General features: G+C 35.1%; 2 protein-coding genes across 2 annotated transcripts in view; one reads left to right on the forward strand and one right to left on the reverse strand.

The window, feature by feature from the left end:
• LOC136833197 (uncharacterized) overlaps positions 1 to 25,000 on the reverse strand; it is a 185,241-nt gene that overhangs the window by 87,319 nt on the left and 72,922 nt on the right. The window lies entirely within an intron of this gene.
• LOC136833196 (aminopeptidase N-like) overlaps positions 2,005 to 25,000 on the forward strand; it is a 98,130-nt gene continuing 75,134 nt past the window's right edge. Inside the window, exon 1 of the mRNA XM_067095033.1 lies at positions 2,005 to 2,289. The gene's annotated coding sequence lies outside the window, so the exon portion shown is untranslated. The remainder of the gene's footprint in view (positions 2,290 to 25,000) is intronic.

The following is a 25,000-nucleotide window of genomic DNA, read 5'->3' on the forward strand; positions in this document are numbered from 1 at the left end:
GAGGTCTCTGCGACTACTTCACAAATCTCTTGGGGAAACGACAGTTAATAATAATAATAATAATAATAATAAAAAGGTTAAAATGCTGCTAAGCGCACATAATGCAGGTCGTCATGCAACAGGAGTTGCCAGTCAATTAATTTGGATAGACACTGTTTTTAGCTAACATACCAGGGCAATATTGTAGACGATATGACCTATGAGATAAGTATCTCTTTAAGAACAATGCATGTAAACAATGCAAGCAAAAAAAATGGCAAAAGAAAGACGAAATATAATGTAAGAGAAACAATACCTGATAAATGACACACTGGCACAGAAACAGGACTGGTTCTCACACGACACACAAAATTCTAATGCAAAGCGAGAGAGAGAGAGAGAGAGAGAGAGAGAGAGAGATTTATTTCCCCAGAGAGAGAAAAGAGAATATTTATTTTTTTTTTTATCGCAATGAAAAACTAGATTAATTCCGGTTAGTTTTTTTTTTTAGTGGATTAGACTGAGAGGGAAATATTATAACAGAATATTTGCCATCTTCTCTAGCCTTTCCTTGCATTTTTACAGCCAGAGACTTCAGCAATATATATGTGTATATATATAAATATATATATATATATATATATATATATATATATATATATATATATATATATATATATATATATATATATATATATATATATATATATATATATATATATATATATATATATAACACTGTATATATATATTATAAAACAATGGGATACACGGATTTAACCAGATGATAGCATTCTTTGCCTTGAACCCTAAGCAAAATATCCAGCATCAAATTCTTCTTTGGATGTTATAACTGCCAAATGAATAAATCTTTGATGGAAAACGATGAACATTTTGTTTTATCTTTTGCCTCCAAATAAGAAGCATATTTCTTTTTTACTTGTTTTCAGACTGTTGTCTTTTATTCAATCTAGCGTCCTTCCTTTGTTGTATGACGAATCACTTTGTTTTTTTTGTACGATACAGACATCGTAATACATACGTGATAACAATAACAACATACATGCATAGGCACAATGCTATACGTATATGTTGCGCAAATGTTATATACATACATAAATACATATGTTGACAAACATATAATCACCAAAAATATATATATACATACATAAATATATATATTATATATATATATATATATATATATATATATATATATATATATATATATAATATATATATATATATATATATATATATATATATATACATATATATATATATATATATATATATATATATATATATATATATATAAAGCTAGAGCAAGTGTATGCGCGTGCAAAAATACTTTATGTAAGCCTGTTTGTGTAAGCTTGGTCCTCTTGAAGAAAATAGTTTCTCTCTTTCCCCCGCATACCTATACTGTAGCTAAAGCTGAAGACACGTGAGTTTCTGGACCGATATTCCAGAAATGAACCTTTCAGCCAAAGCGATGCTTTCGGCCTCTCCTTCACAGCTCTTCAAAGGACGTGTGCACTAAACACTTAGGCCGCTGGAACCTTTTCGTGCTTGACTATTCTTAGCTTGAATTTACAGTGGGAATAAACCCTCGGAAATTCATAAGTAGGGGATCCAAAACAAAGTTTATTTTTAATTGGGTTTAGATGAACTGCGAGAATCCTTCCCAGGTCGAACCTTCCCCCCTTATCTCATTATGGTATCGTGTGACTCATATGATTTCGGCCACTTCGGTTCCTCTTTTGGGCCCGTTTTCAAGGTTAAAGGATACATTATCTCGCAAAGGGCATTTATGTGACTGGAAACCAATGTAACTTAGAGAGAAGGTAAAAATGAACGGACCATAAATCAGCAATCAAGAGACGAGAGAGGCGAGGCCCGCAGAACCATGTCTAATTGTCATTCTAGTAATCGACCTGTCCACCGGTGCTCCAACTCCATAACAATTAGATTCTTTAACCCTCTTCACGAACAGCAGCGCTCTCTTGCCAATTCTCCGAGTGTGTGTTCACAGCGGATCGTTCCAGCAACAACGTCATCAACAATATGCGCACGTGACGATGGAAGTCTTGAGAACGAAGGAGGTGGAATTATTCGTCCTTCGCGCGCGCGAGTTTCTGGCTGGCTGGCTGGCTGGACCTTCCCTTACCTAGGGGCCACAATATAGTCGACATTCTCACCCACGGGGTAGTGTCGGGGAAGACCGTTGTTGCCTTAGTCTTATCCTTGCTGTGGAAGAGTTGAGGCTGCCTTTCCAAGATGACGGAGGGGAACTTTTCGTTAGTGGAGGTACGTGGTTCTTTCACGCATAACGCAGCTATATCAGCAGATAGGCCTATTATAACTCACCTGCGGATACAGTGGTAATTTTCGTGACTGCCCGAGATCTCGCTATATCTCGTGTTTTTTTTTCCCATCTGATTAGTGACCCGTTAAAAAGTTCGGTATCGTTCTATAACAAAAATATATCTAGCCATTTACTTTTCTTACAAATTACTAAAACCGCCTGAAAGCTACAAATGTGGCTGTCGCGACCAGGACCCACTTATCGTATCTACAATGAAAGCTACACTCGATGCTAATAGCTTGGGTGATTCTTCATACGCCGGGTTATTATCTACCAGCTTTCCCCCCTTTTTTTTTTCTTCTGTAACTTGACCACTTCCCAAGGTGCCCTTTTTTCTCCCGATGAATCCTTGGCAAAGGTCGGTTCTTGAATTCTCCTAGATTTTATCTGCTCAATTCCTTCAAGGCATTCATTTGTTTTTGTTTTTGTTTTGTGAGAGTGGAGAGAGATGTATATGTGGCTGATTACTTCTACAAAAAATAATAATATATTTAATTGTGTGTGTGCATGTGTACAGAGAGAGAGAGAGAGAGAGAGAGAGAGATCTGAGGTCGTAAATATAGAGGGTTAAATCTGTCAAATTACATGCATATTGGTATTTAAGTGTATCTGAGTATATATGTAGAGAGAGAGAGAGAGAGAGAGAGAGAGAGAGAGAGAGAGAGAGAGCAGATAAAACTGAGAGAGTAAGGGAGAGCACAGCTTCTGCTTTACGATTATCGTAGTAATCTCTCTCTCTCTCTCTCTCTCTCTCTCTCTCTCTCTCTCTCTCTCTCTCTCTCATGAGTCAAGGACAAACAAGTCATTTACTGATAAGACTTTCATTGTCGCCAGAGTTGTTGTTCGTGACTCTTTTGTAGACTGCATGATAATATTAATATTATTTCTTGGTTTGTTCTAATTCACAGACCGATTTTTCGTAAGAATGAATTCTCGTTGATTTCCGATTAAGAACCCGACAATGACGCGTAAATCAATATAACGTCGTTCCTACGATAACATGGGGAATTATCATAATTATCATAATCATTTTATTTTTTTTATTTATTTATTTATTTATTTTTTTTTTTTTTTTTGCCAAAAACAGTGCTCTGAGCAGCCTAACATATCTCGCTGAATAGCGGATTAGTTAATTCAGCATCCTTGCGTTTATTCACTCGAAAATGGTTCTGGTGAGAATTCGTGAAAAATTCAGTCAACTGTAATAAGAAAGTTTCAGTACAAGAACTGTCTGAGTTTCAGTACGGATTCGTGGAAATGTAAATGTTTAATAAAAGTCAAATTCTTTGAGTACAAGAACACAGATTTACAGTGACAGATTACGAAAATATTACAATGAAAAAATATAAGGAAAAAATTTCGATGATAATAAGCCAACTTACTTGATGAGTGAAAAGTAAAAGTAAGTGGAAATGAGCAAACTTAATTCGTTAAGCCTCGGACGCAAATCCAAGACATGACTATTGTTTCCCGAAGGAGCCAAATCACGTGCTGGCACAAGGCCAGCTTGATCTAACAACAATAAAAACGATGTTTCCAAACAAAGACTCAGATTACATTGCACTGTCTTTCGGTCACGCCGTTAATCGTCACTGCTCCGAAAAACACAGTCTGGGTGACGGGAAAAACAAGAGGCGATAACGCAACGTGAAGCAAACAAGATTAGCTGTATGACTGAATGGCAGTTGATAATATAACAGTACTATATACTTGCTGACAGAAAGGAATACTCGTATTGATATACTAACAACAATAGCGTCACTTCAACCTGAATGTACATCATGTACAAAAAACCAATAAATCAAAACAAAACCAGACAACAAATAACAACGAGAAGGGCAAGGATGTCTGAGAGTAATCTTAATTAAAGTACCTTACTACCAAGACTTAATGGCCAGGGTACAGGGGCTGTGGCACGGGTCAAGGTTTGTCAATAAAGGTTATACTGGCGTTACGCAACAAAAAAAAATGGCACCAGACATGACCCAGGAGCAGTAAACGGCGGTACATGTACTGCAGTGAGCTCATCAGAGCACAAGTGGAAGATGGATGCCGATCGTCTCCAACTACCCTCGTAATGAAAAGCATCTCGCCAAGAGGCTTTATGAGCATAAAATGAAGTCAACATTGCATACAATTAAAGTATGAACATCTTTCGTTTCAATACATTGCACTAAATATTATATAAACTGAAAATGGACCCATGACTTGCTTCTCACACCATGATGTTTCCTCAAAACTGATTGGGTCATGTGTATAACAAGTGCCCACAAAATTTAAAATCTCTGTAGTGAAATGATTCTCTGCTGCTTCTCATTTATAATTGTGGCTTGGGTTGTTAATCGTAAATATAAAATGGAAGTCTGTAGACTCTATGAATGTGGATCCTGATATTCTAATACAGGAGGTGGTAGTGCTAGTCAATGCAATGAGCACGGGGGACAGTTCATTGCTAAGTTCCTACAACCCAGTGCTCCATCATTCACACTTCCATCTGGATAAGTTCCTTTCGTTTTCTTATCCCGTTCTTTTCTTGCTTTCATCGGGTCTGGACTTTTCATTTGTGTGTGAGATGAATAAAAAATTTAGAAAATGATAAATATGCTTCACTCTTGGGGATGCCTAACTGTACATATGACTGGCAATTTGGGAGTTTGTTTGCTCTCTACCTTTGACTAATATAAAAAAAAAATCTAGGTACTGACTGGTATAATACATACAGGAACCTTAAAGAACAGGAGCCTGCGCTGATTCGACAGCAACACCAGCAATTGCTTATGTAGTGGCAGCGGGATGTTTATGTAAAAGAATCAACATGTCTACTGTACTCGTAAGTTATACTTACAAAACAACCAGTTTTCCTTATCTATTTCAAATGCAGCAGCAAATGAGACAGAGACCACAATGCCCTTATCCAGCCCCGGGCATGACAGACACAAGAAAAGTAAAAGGTAACCAAAAAGGCTGATCATAGCTCAAAGGAAGCAACAGAACACTTGAAGAGTTCGACACACGAGAGTAGGTATAGAATGACAAAGACTGGTAATAAAGGGAAGGACTGCATCCAAAATCAACAACAATCTGGCTATGGAGCCGGGAAGTCTTCCCAAAATTGATATTTCTCGGACACGTCAGGGGTGCTTGATTGAAGAGGTAACAGCAGCAAGGCCGAAGACACCATGTACCTCAAGAAGACCAAGGAGGTAAAAACAACCACATCTACAAGACCGGCAACAAAGGGATGCTAAACAGCAAAAACACACCTCTTGAATCCCTAATAAAGTAAGAGTAACTGGTACTAACAAGCATCTTATGCAGGCGAGCCTGAGGTCACTCTTTGTTTTGGACGTTTCTGCAAATACTAGTACACGTTTACGCCAACAAAGAAGCAAATTCACTGATTTATGTATAGGCTATATATGACTACATCGGACGCTTTGCAATCGGAAACTAGTACTTCTTGTATTTACTCATTCTTTCTAGTACTTCTTGTATTTACTCATTCTTTAAGTTAAATTTACCCAATACTTAAGCATTAATTCTGTCTTTGGATATTTTCTGTTTTATACACAAAGCTACAGGGGTCTCACCCGATAAATAGTCATATTTATTGTCATATCTGAAATAAACTTAACTTCACTGGCAACGGATTTCTTAGCAAAATACAAATATGTGTAGCCAATGTTTTCAAAATATTTGTTTTATCATGATCCCATCACTTGAGAATAAACCCAGTTAAAACTCCTCTGACTTCTTATGAGGCAATAATTTAAATGCTCAACGTTCTCCTCTATGAAGTTCGTGAATATGGTCGGTACAAATTACTTTCATCAGGGAATGAGTCATTGTTTGGTAACACCTAAAGTCTACCTATTATACCAAAACAAAAATGTGTGAAAAGTTAAAGTAAACGCATTTGTTCGTATGTACGTAAGCATAATTGCATGTATATAACAATACGTAAATACACTTCACTTATTAAAAAAAAATTCTCATAAATTTTAGTTAAGTGTCATCGCATGGGCTATTAGGGGCATTAAATTGCCATCCCGGTCGGCCGTGTTAAAAATTAATAAATAAAATCTTAATATTCATTACTTCAATGGTTTATAAGCAATGACACATGCTATTGTTAAAGTAATTCCTCACGCGATGGTAAATTTCAGTGGTAGAAGATATCAAAGTTTATTCCATGAGACTGGAACACAAGCACATTTGTTATTCTGAATAATAATACAACTAAGAGCTGTGGCTCGGAGAGTTTATGCTTCGGCTGAAAATAAACCATTTCAGGAACAACTCAGAAACCTAGATCACTTTTTTGTCATGGTTCTCTTGCTTCAAACAGATGTCTGTCTCACGTACTGTTCAAAGGCAACCCTTCGATGTTGTTGACTGTCAGTGCGGTAAGGTGAAACTTCACTATAATAAGCCTCATTCTTGTTTTCCTGACTAATTTAGCTTTTCGGTCCCTTACGTTCAAAATCCTTTCCTTGACCTTGTGTGACTGGAGATGCAGACCTAAACGGTCTTTCCAAAGTTTATTTTCCAGGAAGACTACCGATTATTTGGTTCGAAGGTTTTCAGTTACTTTTCGTCCGTTTTTTCAGTAATTTTTGTCCGTTAGTAAATGGGGTTCTTTTTTGCACATGCTTCAGAATTGATAATTCACTATATGACCAAAGTGTAGAAGTAGTGAAGTGATGTCCCCTGTCCTCACGAATACCACCCAATTTCTGTAACTCCAAATCTCATATATTTTCAAGTTTTTTAAGCCACTGTCTGCTAAACGTCTGAATGTCTGTGAAAAAGATAATCATCTGTTCCCTAGTTTACTGTTTAGCTTTCGCATAGACCTGGGTGCTTATGATTCACTTCTTTCAATTTCTAGTGTTGTACACAAATCCCTGGATACTTTGGTACTAGTATGAAGCTGATAAGACTGGTCTCGACTTTGTTGCTGCTTTTAACAGGGTTAATCGTGATGCTCTAGTTTACAAATCTGGATGAAGTTACAGGAGCATTTATTTATAAGTATCATCGTTGAACTTTTAACAAATAGACTGCAAGAAAAACCAGATCTCCACGAGCACTATAAGGATTATAGGAATGTAATCTCTGGTGTTCCTGAGAATAGTATTCTTGGTCCATTGTTGTTTATATTAAATACACATGACGTGGTCTAGCCTAGAAAACAAACTGGCTGGTCTTACAGATGTTGCTACATTATTTGCATCAATTCCTTCTGTTGTTATAGAATCTCGTCATATATGTTTTGCTAAAATTTGTGCATGGTGCAAAATATGAGTAAAAAACTAAATCAACAAATCCCCCCCAAGCCCAGACCTTTTCGTTGATAAAATTCCTACAATTATGTGCAACATTTCAAATTCTAGATGTTATTCTTGACAGCAGAATCACCTTTGAGCAACATATCTAGTCCAACTCTTCTTCAAGGACACAAAACATTGGCATATTGAGTCTTTCAAAATTTTAGAAGACCCGTCTGTCATGAGGAGTGTTTTAATTATTTTATTCCACCGTGCTTTGAATACTGTTCCTTGGTTTGGGCTTCAGCAGCTGACGCGCATCTTAATTGTGATATAAAACTTGACTGCCATTAAATTCCTTATTCTATTTTCATCATTCTGATCATTCATGGTATCAGATCTTCCAATACTTGACGATCCACAATGTAATACTAGATATGTAGTTAGTTCTGAAAGCCCTGCCTTTTCTTCCGTGAGGTTCAGTATCACGGATTTCTAGAAGCTTTGTCCCATCTGTGACCAAATTTATAGAGTGATTTTCCCAGCAATGTAGCTGAATCGTTGGAGCTCCAGACGTTCTGTTTCGATGCCTTTATACTGAGCAGGCTCACATAAGTCTCGTTTCATGGTTTGTTTCATCACTTTGCTTTCTTTATTTCTGTTATACATTTTATGCTTTACTTCTCTATTTCTTTTCCCACACTGAGCTCCTATTGACGCCCCTGGAGCAGCCTGTATCTCTGATTGTGATTACAGCTTGGCTAATATACTGTACATGCATATATATATATATATATATATATATATATATATATATATATATATATATATATATATATATATATATTCAATTTCTTGTGTTTGGATGTCACGGCTTCGTAGTTACAAGCATATCCAAAAAAAGCGAAGAATTCGAGAAGTTAAGAGGGCATTGTGGCTATTAGAATTACATATGTGTCTGGTAAAAGTGACCAGTAGATTCTACATATATATATATATATATATATATATATATATATATATATATATATATATATATATATACATATACATATACAGTGTGTGTGTGTGTGTGTGTGTGTGCGGGCGCGAGCGTTGTGATGTCAGGCTTGACTTCAATTTTGACACCAATGCTGGCAATTTTGTGGAAAGTTTGTGCGTCACAATGATGGAAAAGTGTTAAAAACCGTTTATGCAAGTGATACTCAAAGTGCACTGCGTAAAATATCAAACGTTAATTACAAGAAAAAAAAAACATTTCTTTCCGCATTTAAAGAACATTATTGCTTGCGACGCTGGGTGACACAAAGGGTCTCTGTGAAATTCCGCCTCTCATACTATTCCCGTGCCTTGTCTTCCACAACTTCCAGTCTTCTCCTGCCTCCCATCTCATAGTTATTTAATGTAAACAGCTGGCCTTGGTCTTCCAACTCCTCCAGTGCCCACAAGAACCTATACCAACATGATCAGTGACCATTTCGGATTGGGTGACCAGGAAAAGAGAGAGAATTGAAACTAGACTGATGAATAAATAAATGCAAATAAGGAAAGAAGGCGATGGCTGTTGCCCATCCATTAGGCTTATCTCTAATCTTTACGGCTTATTTAAACCCAAATGGGGTAAGCAAAGAGTAACGTGCCACTTAATACGAACTCAGTCAAAAATCCCTTTTTTTTACCCAAGGCTCAGTGTGATAGATAAAACGAGATATTGTAACTAAAGCCACGCATAGAGAATTGAATCTGTTGCTGCCGTGGTAGGGTTTAAATACTATACAGAAATAACTTTAAGCGTCCCATCCAGTTGTCCCCCAATATTGTATTAGAAATTAATGTTGTCCAATTTGATTCATTAATTCTACCTCTAGTTTACAACGCCTTTCTGTTAGTCATGTTTTTCCTTTTACTTTCGCTTTTTAACATTACATTCTGGAGAAAGTGCTTAGCGAGGCTGATGTGCGTTCCCAGTACAGGGTCCGGACTTGTTTCGATCCTCGTGTATTATCGCCATTTTTACTCTGTGGGTGTAATTGTAGTAAGACTTTATTTCACCTTTAATTCTTTTTGTTCTTACCACGATGTAATGACCACTCCAATGCTACCGAAGGAAGACTTCGAAGCTGTTATTTACTTAGCTGTTGAGTTCACTGACGAACGAATCAAACATACCCTCTTATTCATTTTTGATTCCCCAATGGCTGTGTGAGAGTATGTGTATGTGTCTGTGTGCGTCTGCGTGTTTTTTTAACGGATCTCGATATAGCGGGGGCCGATCTAATCATTAGGTCGCTTTCTCATGATAATCAATATTCGGAGAAATCAGGTTCAAGTCGACAGTTTTTTTTTTCTACGGAAGTCGTCTCCTCCAGTTTAAATGATTTGTAATTGCTTACATATTTGTGGTCATCTTTTCATAATGACACACTGTAAAATTCCCAAATTCTTAATTCTAGTACTCTGACCCTTTAAGGTCAAAGGTCAGTGTGACAGTCGAGCAGGATCACTGGGAACTGTTAAGAGCTACAATCAATTATAATTTTTCAAAAGTACACAAAGTGACCAAAAGGTCAGTGGACAATGTGAGATTTCACAATCGCGCATACGTTTACTGGGAGGGCCAGTGTATGCAAGTTCTCCGTAGCGTGGCTAGGTAAAGGTATGGTCTCTAACTGCATTTGTAACCAAACTTTTAAACTGACGTTGCAGTGACTATGGTCTTAGACGCCGAGATACAGTTTTTTACTAGCTAGCGTCTGATCGGAGACCACGGTGGTAACTCCACTGTTTCTATTACATTAAGTGGCTCCAAGTTCAGAGTTGCGATTAGAAGCAAACAAAACACAGTCATTCATTTCCTCTAGAACATGGCAGCAATAAGCTCGAAACCAGTTTAAGAATCTGGCTGTATAATTTTCTCGGCGTTCGTCATTGATTGTACAATGGACTTACAAAACAACAGTAATAATATATTATGTCCCACGCACTTCCGGCAACTTTGTAACCCTGCGGGCTCTTGACGTATATTTTGCTTGCATATAAAACTCTAACAGTGAAGTTTGCAATCATATTTGCCCCATTTTCTTGGTGTACACACACACACACACATATATATATATACTGTATATATATGTGTGAAAATTTTATTTAGGAGAGTATAATAAAATGTACACAAAACAAAAAATAATGTGTGTGTGTGTGTGTGTGTGTGTGTGTTGTGTGTATATATATATATATATATATATATATATATATATATATATATATATATATATATATATATATATATATACAATTTTTGTTTTATGTGCACTTTATCATACATCCCTTGAAGAAATTTTCATACTATATCGTACATATGCATTCTCTTCTGTGGAAGACTAGGAAGCCAGTTAACTGCCTTTTAGTTTTCTTCCGAAACAACCAAAATGGGCACATCATGAGTACCATCAACAATTATGACAATACGTACAGAATATTTGTTACGTAGTCTGCTTCATCGTTTCATTGAAGTAACAGGTATCACTTACAGACAAGGGTTCAATGCTAGGAAGAGTAACATAAACTGACATTATAAGACCACTGGGAATCTTCAAGTTATAATTTTCGAGTCTAAAAATCGATGTTTAAAAAAAAATTGGGTAGCTCCAAAGACAGAGCAACACAACGCAGATGCTCATAAGCAGAGTATCGAATTCGCTACACCAACTTCTTCGTTCAACCCTTTCTTGTGTGCATCCTCATGCTTTCCTGGATTTTAAGGTCCTTCCCTTCCAATTCCTCTTTCAACCTATCTTTCCAACCGTTACTGGGTCTTCTTTTTTTTCATTCCCCTAACACTTCTTAATATATTTACGTACACAAACACACAAACGCGCACACACACACATATATATATACATATATATACATTATATATATATATATATATATATATATATATATATATATATATATATATATATATATATATAGTGCAGTGGGTTTGGGTGTGCCCTATATACTCTATAAACAGAACAAAAATATGGGAACAGCGAGATAGGTACTAAGCCTTTTCGTCTTGTCAAGGCAAAACTCCGGCAAGAGAGTTGAGTAATAGCTTATGATTCAAAATGCACTTCAGTCATATATTATTTCCCATTCATCTCTTATTACTGAAAATTACATGTGTACCCTAACATGTTTTTGAAACCGTATGTATATACAGTACATACCGTATACATATCTACATTTTTCATAAAAGTACATTACACACGTCCCTCTTTTTCTAGCAGAATTGCTCTCAATGAGATACTTCAAACAAGAAGAGGCAGCTCAAATTACGGTATTATTATGCCAAAGCGAGAATACTGGAGACGCCTGTGTGGTGCTGGTGTGAAGGATGGAAATTTTGCAGGATTGGACCCAACCATTTATGTGACCTTCATATTAAGGACAAAAAATTTAGATTTATCCTAATATGGAATTATTCTTATACTGAAGAGTTTGAATCTACCTTCAGGAAACTTGTACTAATAATGTGTTTACTAAACCTTCCAAGAAAGGCTGGGGTTAAAAAAAAAAAAAAAAAAAAAAAACTGCCATGGCCACTTCATTTGATTCTCCCGGGAAAAGAAAGTTTGTTTGCAAACAAAAGAGCAAAGAAATGCAAGGAAAAAGTCGCTATAAAAACTAGCAGGGATGAAAGTAATATGCATCACAATTTCAGGAGCGTAAAGAAGACAACAAAGGGTCACTGCAACATTATTTTGAAAGTCCTGGGAGTGTCTCGACGCTCATTTTGCAGCACAGAAATAAACAAGCTCTATAAGCAATCACGTAATCCCATTTTACATGGTTTCAAAGCAGTTCTCTCTCTCGCTCTCTCTCTCTCTCTCTCTCCACAACGCAAAGGAATGGGTATATTATACAGCACACAGATACACAGACACTGTACACACATAAAGACAGATAGATAGGTAGATAAATAGAAAAAAAATTACTCACATTTAACCAATTAACATAGAATTCACTTGATCTTGGGTATGTCTTGCACCTAAAGGGAATTATGTATGACAATTCCAAATTAAATATTCGATAATAATGGATCATTTGTGGTTTAATAATTGAAAGTATATGTCATGAATATGATTACTAATGATATATATATATATATATATATATATATATATATATATATATATATATATATATATATATATATAATATATATATATATTATAATGTGAGATTATGTGTATGTTTTGATTTGGTGTCTATGATTTTGAGATGTCTTTATTTCTTACAGACGACTCTTGTGTTCTGTATTTTGATATAATTTTCAGCTATTTCATATTTTGAGGTGACTTTGTAATGTATAATCATTCATGTTTATAACACAACATGTTTGTGGATGTTAAAGTTTAAATGCTGTAGAGAGAGAGAGAGATATTTTGAAACATTATCAAATAACCCCACTTCCTGTGTACCCATCTGTTTTTGACCAAAAGCAAGGGCCACTTTGCTTATCTTGACGAGATGACTGGTCTCAGCTCGCAAGTCTAAATGTTTGTTACATGTTTGTTCTGTGTGCCTGTTCTGTAATTATTAACTTTTTCTATGCCTTATTATGTGTTCCATAATCTGAGAAGAAGGAATGAGGAAGAGAGAGATGAAGTTGACATGTTGACAGCCGACCCAAATCGGTTGCAAAATACTTTTTCTATTTACCCAGGTGTTTTGAGTGGGGTGGATGCTGTCAATCTTAGGATGAGGCGCTTGAAGCTCCAGTCCTGTACGTATACCGTACATGTATACCTGTATGTATAATGTATGTATACTTTATGTATCATGTATATTGAGAGGTGGAAGGAGAAATCTGTTATTCAAAGACTGAAGGGACTAGTTAGTAACCCTTTAGGACCCACCATATATATATATATACAAGGGAAATCAGATAGAGCTAGGAGTTGCCTTGGGAAATTCAAAGATAGCAGTACTCTCTCCCTCTCTCTCTCTGGTTCAGTATTGTGTCTAAGGGTATATAAAATATTGGTTATCCTCCTTCCACAAAAACAAGTTTTGTCATATTCACTCATGGAGTGTATACATTTTGTAAGAATGATCTAAGGCGTTTATACTGTGCAAGCATTGTGAAAATATGTTTTACTATTTTCTGTTGAAAAAGGTAAGATTCTTACTTGATATGTTTTGTACTTTTATGGTGCTAGAGAATTACTATTTTGATAAGAGGTGGATAATATCTCTTACAGTGAGTTCTAATGTGTCTTGCTGCTAACTATATTTTACTAAGTGCAAATAATTGTGACTTGGCAGTGTTGTCTTTGAGGAAGTTTTAGAAAGACATGAGTTTAGCCTTTTTTTTTTAAATTGAAGGTAATCTTTTGAAAGACTGATATAATCTTTAATCATATTTTGTCTTAGTGAAATTGCTGTTGGTATATTTCCATTTTTTGCATATTTCATTCTTAAGTGTTTGTGTTTTCATATTACTCACACAAGTTGAAATGTTTAAAATTTCACAATATTTACCCAAAGTTTTGTGTTGGTGATTTCTTAGAGTTTTGTTGGTGTTAATTTACATTGTTAAGATTTCAGTGAATACCTGTATTGACTCCCATTTTTGCTGTTTTAGTGAACACTTGGTTTTAATTAATCAGGCATATATCTAAAACTTGAGTGAGAGTTAATGGTTTGAATCTTACTTAATTAAATTGCTTTCTTGATAAATTAAAGTTTTGTAAATTAATCTTGGTTAAGAAATACTTAATTCTTACACTGTTGTCAGATAACAGTAAATCTTTTTGAGATTGTGAACTCTGCTATAACTTTTGAACTTAGAAATAAATTTGTCTGTTTAAAGTTTTAAAAGCACAGTGTTTCATTTTGACCACCAGTGATTAGAGATATTTGTGTGTGTGTACAAGGTAAGTGATATATCTGTTTGTTCACCTGAGACTTATTTAGGTGAAATGGAACCAGGGAAACAATTATAGTGTTTGTTGAAGTGATGCCCATTTTCCACTAGTCTGTTTATAGCTTATCAGTTGTTACCTCACCCATAACTTGATAGTGTTTGATTGATTTTTTTCAAGTGATAAGCAAGTTTTAAGGGATCACTGTACCTTTAGAGTATTCAGTCTTAATATTTTTGTTATGAGGTTTCAAGTATCTGGCCATGGTGAGGTAAACTTTTTTGGTCTTATTTATTGTGTAATAACCAGGTACTTGATCACTTCATGACAAATATATATATATATATATATATATATATATATATATATATATATATATATATATATATATATATATATAAAAAATATATATAATATATACATTATATATATATATATAAAAATATATATATATACAATATATACATTATATATATATATATATATATATGAGCCAATTTGGGTCATTTGTGGGTTCAAACTACTAAGGAAAACATGACAGAAATAAGTTTACATGCACAGCGTGTAGGACATGCAAAAATAATAACTGAGGAAACGTTTAACACAAAGTATATTCTCTTAAACTACAAAGGGCGCCCCTTGCTTATAATGATTATGATTACGTTAATTATTATAGGCAAACCCAGACGGCAGTGAGTATTTGTTATGGCATGACATGGTGAACGTCTGTATGGGAGAAACACCGATACTCGACTGTCCACTCCGGCGCGGTTCACATTTCTTCCCTTGTGGCACTCACTTCCACCTTGAAAGGTGATTGGCCCTTGGTGTTGCTAGGCCTTCGAAAACCAACCAGGGCACTGAAATACCCATGCTAACTTTTAATGGTTTTGGGGGAAGAAGAGTGTTAGTTAGGCTACCCCTCCCCCAACTTTTTTGGCGGTTAACTCTTAGATGTGTACATACAAAATATCACTGTTTCAACTGCTCATGGGATATCCAATAACTTAAGGGGAAGGGCTTTGTTCAAAACTGTTGTGATCAAGTACCTGGTTATCATACAACTAATTATAGTTTTCAAAAATTTACCTCACTTCAGCCAGATACCTGAACTCTCATAACAATAAAAATTACGACTGAATACTCTAAAGGTAACAGTGATCCCTTCAAAAGCACATTAATCACATGAAAAATTAAACTAAGTTTATCAAAACAAGTGTGAGATATCAACAATTAAACAATAAATATACTAGTGAAAGGGCATCACTCCATCAAACAACTTTAATCTGTTTCTCTGGCCTTAATTCACTTCAGCAAAGCTAAAGGAACAAAACATGTTTATCACTTTGCCTTATGCACACAATTAATCCTATTCATTGGTGGTCAATAAATGAAACACTGTTTTTAAACATTTTAAATACAAAAATTTATTTTTAAATTCAAAATTTATAATTAGAATTCACAATCTGAAAAATTTACTATTACTTGAAAACAACACAAAATTTAATTAATTCTTGATTATTAAACAAAACTAAATCACATGACTTTATCAAGAAATTACATTAATCAGGCAAAATTTATACTATCAAGAATTACTCAAAGTAAATGAAAATTGAATCAAGTATGCAATGTTAAATTATTAAGAAATATTTAAAATGCTAAATACATAAATGTTAAATCACCAATATATAAAATGTGAAAAATCAAGAGATTGCAAACACAATAACACACAAAAATACACAAAAGACTTATCAATAATAATTCACACTAAGTCAAAATTTCCTTAATATACCTTATTATACCATGGTAATAATAAGTAAATTTCATTTTACCTTACACAAGCTTGTGAAAACCTTTGTAAAATCACAGCTGCTTTAGATTCAAAAACACTTTTTTGTTGGGCGCCGTTACAACTTTTTTGTTGGGCGCCATTACAACTTAATCTAAGTTCAGATCTCAAAAGCTAAGATTAACACCAGTGGCCACAAATATTTTACGTTAAAAATTTTTCTCTTTTGAAGAAAGAGAGAGAGAGAGAGGGAGAGGGGAACCAGTACTAATGGTCTCTGAAATCAGAATGAGCAAATTTTTAGGATTCCAGTAGGAAATGAAACAATCAGATGATGTCACTAAGGCATTCTGGGAACAAGATACAAGAGAAAATTCTACAAGAGGGAAGATGATGTAATTGATCGAGACATGAGCTTTTACCCTCCAAGGCACATGTGATTCGAACATAGAAAAATCATATGGGACGCGATCAGATCAATTAGTGGTCAGAGCAATGTAATCTTAAACATGACGCAATTGCCATGTGCTTCAGTGCAACACTTGTTCATATTTCTCAAAAGGTACATGTCTTTACCAGAAAATCGTATGGGATGCAATCAGAACAATATATGTGGCATAGCAAAATCATTTGTCATCTTCTCGTATGAGACAAAGCTTTTACAGAAATCATAACATAATCAAAACAGACTGCAATTGGCTAATTATGACTGGCATGTTTTAATAACAAAATGAAAAACCAATTTGGTTTCCAGAACGAAGCAGCTATTATATCTCTCGACTTGTCATCACCTTATCTTTCGCGATGACAACAGAAGTGAAACAAGCCCTTCGCTACGACACACAATGTTGCTCACATACTACATTACTATTAAAAATGTATTAAAATATATTATTAATTCTAAATTAGGCTGGCTGTTATCTAAATCACTAACTCTTTTGAGATCTGACATTACACTACACATATTTCAACAATTATTATTATTGCACATAGCACATGATAAATAGAAGAGTAAATATATCAAAACTATAGGATGATATACATATTACAAGGAAACATCATGAAAATATATGCAGTATATATATATATATATATATATATATATATATATATATATATATATATATATATATATATATATATATATAATATAAACTAAACCCAGGAAGGGGACTTACCACAAGGGATGATGCAATCTGACTAGAATTCCTGGGTTGGTAGAACATAGAAGAAAAGAAAATAGCTGAGGGTTTTACTAGAAAGGGAAATTTTAGATCAACTCTTAGTTTAACTAAAATCACATATATTTACAATAGCACAAATCAGAAGATGGGAACAATTAGGACAGGAAAATGGGATCCTGTCAGAGCACTAAATTAAGATGAACAAATGATAACTGGATGCCAGGGATTTCACTTCAAGGGCACCATGAATCAAATTGCGGGAGGTTTACTACGGCAATGGAAGCACAATCGAAGCAGAAGGATCCACAGCAAGAAAACTCCATCTGCAATGGAGAATGCAAGCGATCAACTGAGATGAAATTAGCAAAATTAAGGGTTCAAGGATGCAATGATGCTGCCAACAGATCCTTGGGTATAACACTCTTGAATTCACTTATGAACACAAGTAATAACAGAGTCAGGTCTGTATGGGAATTGTCTTGGAAACATGGAAAATGGAAGAGCAAAGAAAAAGGAACTACTCGACTGGCAAAACTCGAATTTCTGGCACTGTACCTTGTGTCAGAGAGATTGGTCCTCGTAGGTTCACTGATGATGGAGGGGTGGTATTAGGGGGATTGGCACTGGAAATATATTGGACTGGAAGTCAGCTACATGGTTTGGGAAATGGCTCTTAGGGAGCGGAGCTCAAAGATCAGTAGGTGTTAGGACTGCATCCGGTGTGTCTCTGGTGAGAGGTGTCTTGTGTTGGTCCTCTTATCCCTTTGCCTGGTTTAAATTCCCATTCTTGCACGAGTCATCCGTTTTCTATTTTGCCACCTTGACCTCATGTTTCGCTTTGTTGGCCTCATGCTAAAACACCGGGCCTAGATGGGTGATCTCGTGTCACGTGGTCACCCAACTTTCTCCTTTGGTGCGCAGACCAACTGTCCCGGATTAGTGCCTCCTGTGGCGCTGACTCAGAACTCCCTTAAGTAGTGCCTAGGGAGATAATATGATTGAGGCTTGTCTCCAAGGGTGGCGAAGTGACCTGGAAAGGAGTTTTAACGCAGCCACATGGTCTAGGAAGGGAATGAAAAGACCGCCAAAGGAAAGAATAAGAGCTTTTGTAGGAGAAGCAAATTCTCTATGACCGACTATTAATGTCGACAGCGATATGAAATTACTTTACTTTAATGTCTTTCGAAAATGATGTTCTTGAAAGGAGAGTTGGCTTGGAAAGACGTCCCTCGTTGCAAATATATATATATATATATATATATATATATATATATATATATATATATATATATATATATATATATATATATATATATATAAATATATATATATATATATATATATATATATATTTATATATGTATATATATATGTATGTATGTATGTATGTATGTATGTATAACTGAATCACGAAAATATGGAACGTCATGAATACAAGGTATATTCAATAAGTAATGAGAAAATGTCAAGAGAGACACTATTTATTTTCATAAGCTTACACAACTTTGTCTCCTTCAAAATAATTGCCCCCTCGCAGCGACACTTTTGCATGTGTCTCTCCCAATCCTGGAAGACCTCCTCAAAGTCCTTTTTCAGTAGTCCCTTCAGGTAACTTTCCGATGCCTCTTTCAGCTCCTCTATTGACTGAAATCTGGTTCCCCTGAGGCTGTCTTTCATGCGTGGGAACAGGAAGAAGTCGCAAGGGCTAGGTCAGGGCTGTAGGGTGGGTGTTGTACCACTTTCATTCCCCTGTCAGCCATCCAGGTGGTCACCAGCGTTGACTTGTGGCATGGGGTATTGTCCTGGTGGAACCACCACTGACCACTCCTCCACTCCTCTTCGGTCAGAACTGTCTCTACTGTGCCAATACTAATACCAACAGCTTCAGATAGCATCCTCACAGATATTCGACGGTCCTGCATCACTAACCTTTGCACTTCCTCAATGTTTTCCTCCTTGAGTGCACTTTTCGGTGCTCCAGATCTGAGGTTCATCCTCTACCTGTTCATTTCCGTCAGGAAATCTGTTAAACCACCGACAGAAACTTGCTTGGCTCATCTGTTCATCCCCATAGGCCTCCTTTAACATTCCATAAGCTTCTTGTTTGGTTTTCTTAAGTTTAACACAAAATTTGATGGCGTAACGTTGCTCCATGTTTCGCTGCATTTTGACAAGTGTTCACAGATCGGCAAACTGGATCAGATTGGTTCCACCATGTTCAACGCTGCACTCAGACCTACAAATATGGAAAGCTGCCAGTTTGTCATTTTATAGAATATATGTATGTGTACTTCACCATGAAGTATTTTGATCAAATCATATTTAGTGTCTCGCCTGACATTTTCTCATTACTTATTGAACATACCTCGTATATAAATAAAGATAAAGTCACGAATGAAACGGAAACACTGGAGTGCTGCGAGGCCTTTGAAAGGCCTCGCAGCACTCGAGTGTTTCCGTTGATTTATCTTTATATATATATATTTATATATATATATATATATATATATTATATATATATATATATATATATATATATATATATATAATATATACATATAAATATATATACTGTATATGTGTGTGTGCGAGAGAATATGTATGTGTACATGGAGGAATAAAATTTTTTCAGCCACAAGCCAACCCCTCTAAAAGGAACGAGTTTTAAAAATAAACACCACGACGGTCAGTATTTAATTATTTTCTTAACATCTGAAATCAGAAAGAAACCCGAGTGAAAAAAACACTCACAATTTTGCAGTTACTTCGCACAACTACACGAGTACTCTTCAGAAGCAAGTCGACAATCTTCCATTTCATTCTAGATGACAAACCAACTCGCATCTTGTTTGGATATTAGAGCCCTGGATCTATGACTTTTGCCACCCGTCAATCCAGCACTGTTTTGGTGTTCCTCTGTTTACCTTTTATAATATTAAAATGATATCCCATCCACACCAGTGTAGTTTTTCTTCCCTCTACATAACTATGCCACTCCTATATAACGTAATTAGTCTTATTTTCCTGTGCCTGCCTTTTTTATCACACCTGTATATCTTTGAATAACTCATTCATTCATTAGTTTTCCACATGTATTTCACAGACAATTAAATACTAGAACACTTCATTCTATATGTAACCTTAGCTGAAAATCCCCTCGTATTTTCTAACTTTTGACTCCTTAAATATCCTCTTTTTCAAAACTTGTGCAATGCTCCAGCTACCTTTCTTGTCTAACCTATTGTGATGCCCCTTCTAACAAATCATTCTTTATCTGTTATATCTGTTTTTAACGCTTTAAGATTCTAGGATGTTACAGGATGTCATCACTTCCTTAAAATTTTCCCTGGCGTCAGGGGAAAGCTCTGAAGGAGGGCTCTCCAGCCTTACATGGGTCCCTATGTTCCCCAGCTGAGCAGAGGAAGATATCAATTCTGCTGAACAAGAGGTCTTCTACTTTACCGAGAACCCTAGGTTCTTTTCTGCTTACATCTCCAACACTTTCCATATTGTATCGATATCAGTTCTATCTCCATATTTTATCGATATCAATTCTATCACACAACTCTACATTACAATGCGACAGATAAAGATTTTTCCTCTATTGTCCATTGGATTCTTTCATGATAAATGGTTCATCTACACAAAATCTACCTTATCAGAACCACAATATTCTTTCCTTAATAAACACTCGGTCATGTGTCGCATTTTTTTCAGTCAACACTCTTCCATATACCTATCCAAGTATACCAAACTCTTCAGTTCTTATTTACTTCATACACTCACTCTTAAAACCTATCACCGTATTCAAAATGACAATCATTCCTTTCAATAACTTAGAAACCTCTTCCTTAACAGAATGTAACTCACATAAACTACGACGCTGTACACTCATAAAATATCTCACAAGCATTTACATAATAAAACAGGCCTAAATGTAAATCAAAATCTATTAAAATTTTCAATGCAACTGTATGTCCATAAACAAACTTTCCTCTTGCACACATTTCAGAATAAAAAATGTAAATCAAAATTTTAGTGACAGTGTTCAAAAATTTTCAATTGACCAAGATGCATACAAAAACTGATTATTTTCTTTTAAACATAACATTTTTTTGTGTTTTTTTAAAGTACATCTCCTTCATTATTTATCATTCAATTTAAAAACAAAAAGTAATAGCAGAAAGTTTAGTTCCTATCAAATAAAACGGCAAACTCAAAAATCTAATATATGTGATGTATGCTATTTTAAAAAATATTTTAAAAAGTGCAATAAAATACCATAAAATTATATATTAAATCTTGGTAAAAAAATTTTTTAGAAAAAGAAAAATAAATTTGCCGATGTGTTCTCTTATCTTTGTTCAAATTCTTTTTAGATTTTTAAAATCCATTCATAAATACAGGATTTGGAATTTGAATAGAAAAAAAGTTTTGAGAAAAATTTAAAGTTTTGCTAACCATTTATTTTGTTATACATGGCACTTGTTCCCCTCTCTTTTATAAGAGATATATTATTCCCTCTAAAAAAATAAATCAAATAAACAACTCTTGTAATTTTCATATCCTCCTTTTGATGTTCTTTGCTTTCTTGAATCAGACATTTGAAAGGCTTTCCCCTGTCATTTTTCTCATAATAGGCAGCAAACAGCTGATATCATGTTCCAATCTTTTATCGTGCTACACTCAATTTATTGAGTCCTCCAAGCTCACTCCTAAACATCTCTCATATTCGAAACATATTGTGTATCTTAAATCTTTTTCAAGGCCATAAGATGAAAGACAATCCTCTTCCGAACGTGGTTTATGCATTCTTCCTTGAGCACTGGATATGGAGTGCCGGACCAGTGCCCTCATTCAAACTGCATACTTTATATGCTGTCGAATCCCCTTCAAACAAATACTTTATATCTAGTGATCTTTACAATGCGAGAGCACCAGCATGTTACATCTCGAAAATGCTCATTCTCTTCCTCCTCCCTCTCCTCATCATCAGATAACTTCAAAACAAAGTCGTCAGTGCCATCATCAAAATCTTGATATAATATTTTAAAAATAATAGATTTCACTCAAACATTTAATAGGAAGTACAGTAGTTGGTGGCAACTTGTGAGAAGCCATAAAACAGTTACTAAACTTTGGCATGTTGTAATATATAATACACAATTGTCCAAAGTCCGAGGAAGTGTTGCAATGGATTAGAAAAGATTAATCAAGAAATGGTTTTCAGTTCATCTCTATCAGGAAACATATTGTCATATGAGAATACGCAATGAAAAGAAATAGAAATACCTTGAATGCAGTAAACCAAAATTTAATTCTCTACTCTTTTTATCGATATTATCTTACTCAATGGCCGGGACCCAGATCTGTGGAAATATGACGTTTCGAATTTGAGCCAATATCACCAAAATCGCAGGAAAGCCAGAGTTATAATACAGCATGCCAATAAATCAAATAAACAATACGCTTTTACATCCATTTAGAACACTGGTCAATAGCAACAAAATAAACTTTTCTCTCTATTTATAAAATTACTTATTAATAAACAGCAGTTAAGCTTTAACTACTTAAAACGCTAAAAGGAAGTAAACATTTCTACTGATTAAATTTAACTCTTCCCACTCTGTTTTGTCCAAGAAAAGGGTATTTCATCTAGTTCAATGAACTATCATCGGTTTTCGCCTTTTTTCTTTGCTGTTCTTACAGATGGTTTCATTGCAAATGAATAGGAGACATTCGGGACAACACGATTTCTATCTGTCTTCGACTCTGGTGAGTGTTTATCTCAGTCTCTGGACGTGTTGCATTCTTGCCCCATTAACTTTACTCTGACTGATGCAAGCTCGCTCGCTCTCTCTCTCTCTCTCTACGTTTCTGGTGAAGGCGTCCTTCTTTCGAATTTATTTGAATCCTGTTTCATTAACGTTATAGAGGATGATGATATTTTCTCTATCACTTTATACTACTGCTCTTCTTAATTGGGCATTATGCTTACAAGATATACCCACACTCACACATGCTTCTTCAAATATGTATAACAATATTTATAAATGTATATATTGTACAAATGTCTTTACTTATACTGAACTTAACCATAAGTTTGTGCCCATAACTTCACTGTGGCACGTAAAAAGACTGTCGTTCAAGTTTGCTTTCTACGATACCGGGTTTAATTTCATCATTTCATCGTGTCAGATTAAAGGTACTCACGTAAAAGTTATATATATACACACACATATACAGTATATATGTGTATATATATATATATATATATATATATATATATATATATATATATATTATATATAATATATCTATATATATATATATATATATATATATATATATATATATATATATATATATATATGTATATATATACAGTATATATATATTCACGATACCTAGGAATAACTTACACCCAAAGGGAATATTATTGAAGAGTGCTTCTGCGCCGGCAAGATTCGAACCTTGGGCTAGTTTAGAAACAATAATAGACGGTGACTTTCATTACAAAACCTGACAAAGGATTCGAACCATGATATCGTTTGGAAACAATGACGGTGATTTTAACCACTTAAACCAGACCATGGTAAGGATCCTGGCCAACACGGAAGCACTTATCAGTTATAATTCCCTCTGGGTGTTCTCCAAAGGGTCTTACGGATAAAGCTGCTAGCCCTATGCCCCTTTCTAATTCTTAAATGCTAATGCAAAAGTGGCATCTACTACTTGAAGGTAACATTTCTCCAGTCCCATGAAGTTCAGAAGAAGACATAAATTTCTGCTATGTTGTGCCTTTGGCTTATACTGAATTTACAAGTAGTCCTGTATAGTAGAAAAAGATGGCAAACAAGAAACCAAAAATAGAAATCAGCACACAAATCCTACAAATCAGAAAAAGTTAAAATTAGCAAAGAAAAATAACTTGAGAGATCAGGGAGGTCCTCCATGAAGTTCACAAGGCCAGCTCCCTTGGCTCCAGTAAGTCCTGAAGGCTTGCGGCAAAACCTCTTTCTGGTGGCTAGGAGTACACACAATCCACGTTTCCTGGCTTTTAGGACTGAGTGATTTACATTTTTGGATTCCGTTTTTTTTTTTATTATGCTCTACTGTATACTGAAACGTAGTTCCACTGAATAGAGTAAGAGCCAAAGGAACACCTTAGCGGCAATTTCCTATTTTCAAATTATCCTTAGTATCTACAGTATATACCAAGAGATTCCTTGTATCTCATATACCCAGTACTTAAAACCATTTCTAAATGTGCCTCTCCACTTAAGCAGCTGAATCCAAAGAGGATTCAATGGCCAGTACAATGAGGCATAGTCACTTCATTTTACCACATAAATTCTAAGCAAAACTAAGGTCAATGATCCCTGGCATTCCCCAATGGTTTGTAATTAAGTTCATCCACCTTTCAACCATAGTTGAAGCCAAGGAGATAAAGCACTCAATGCCTTAACCCTACCAATCATCTCCCTGCCTATGATTTC

Source organism: Macrobrachium rosenbergii, chromosome 4, assembly GCF_040412425.1.
Source record: "Macrobrachium rosenbergii isolate ZJJX-2024 chromosome 4, ASM4041242v1, whole genome shotgun sequence".
NCBI classification, from domain to species: Eukaryota; Metazoa; Arthropoda; class Malacostraca; order Decapoda; family Palaemonidae; genus Macrobrachium; species Macrobrachium rosenbergii.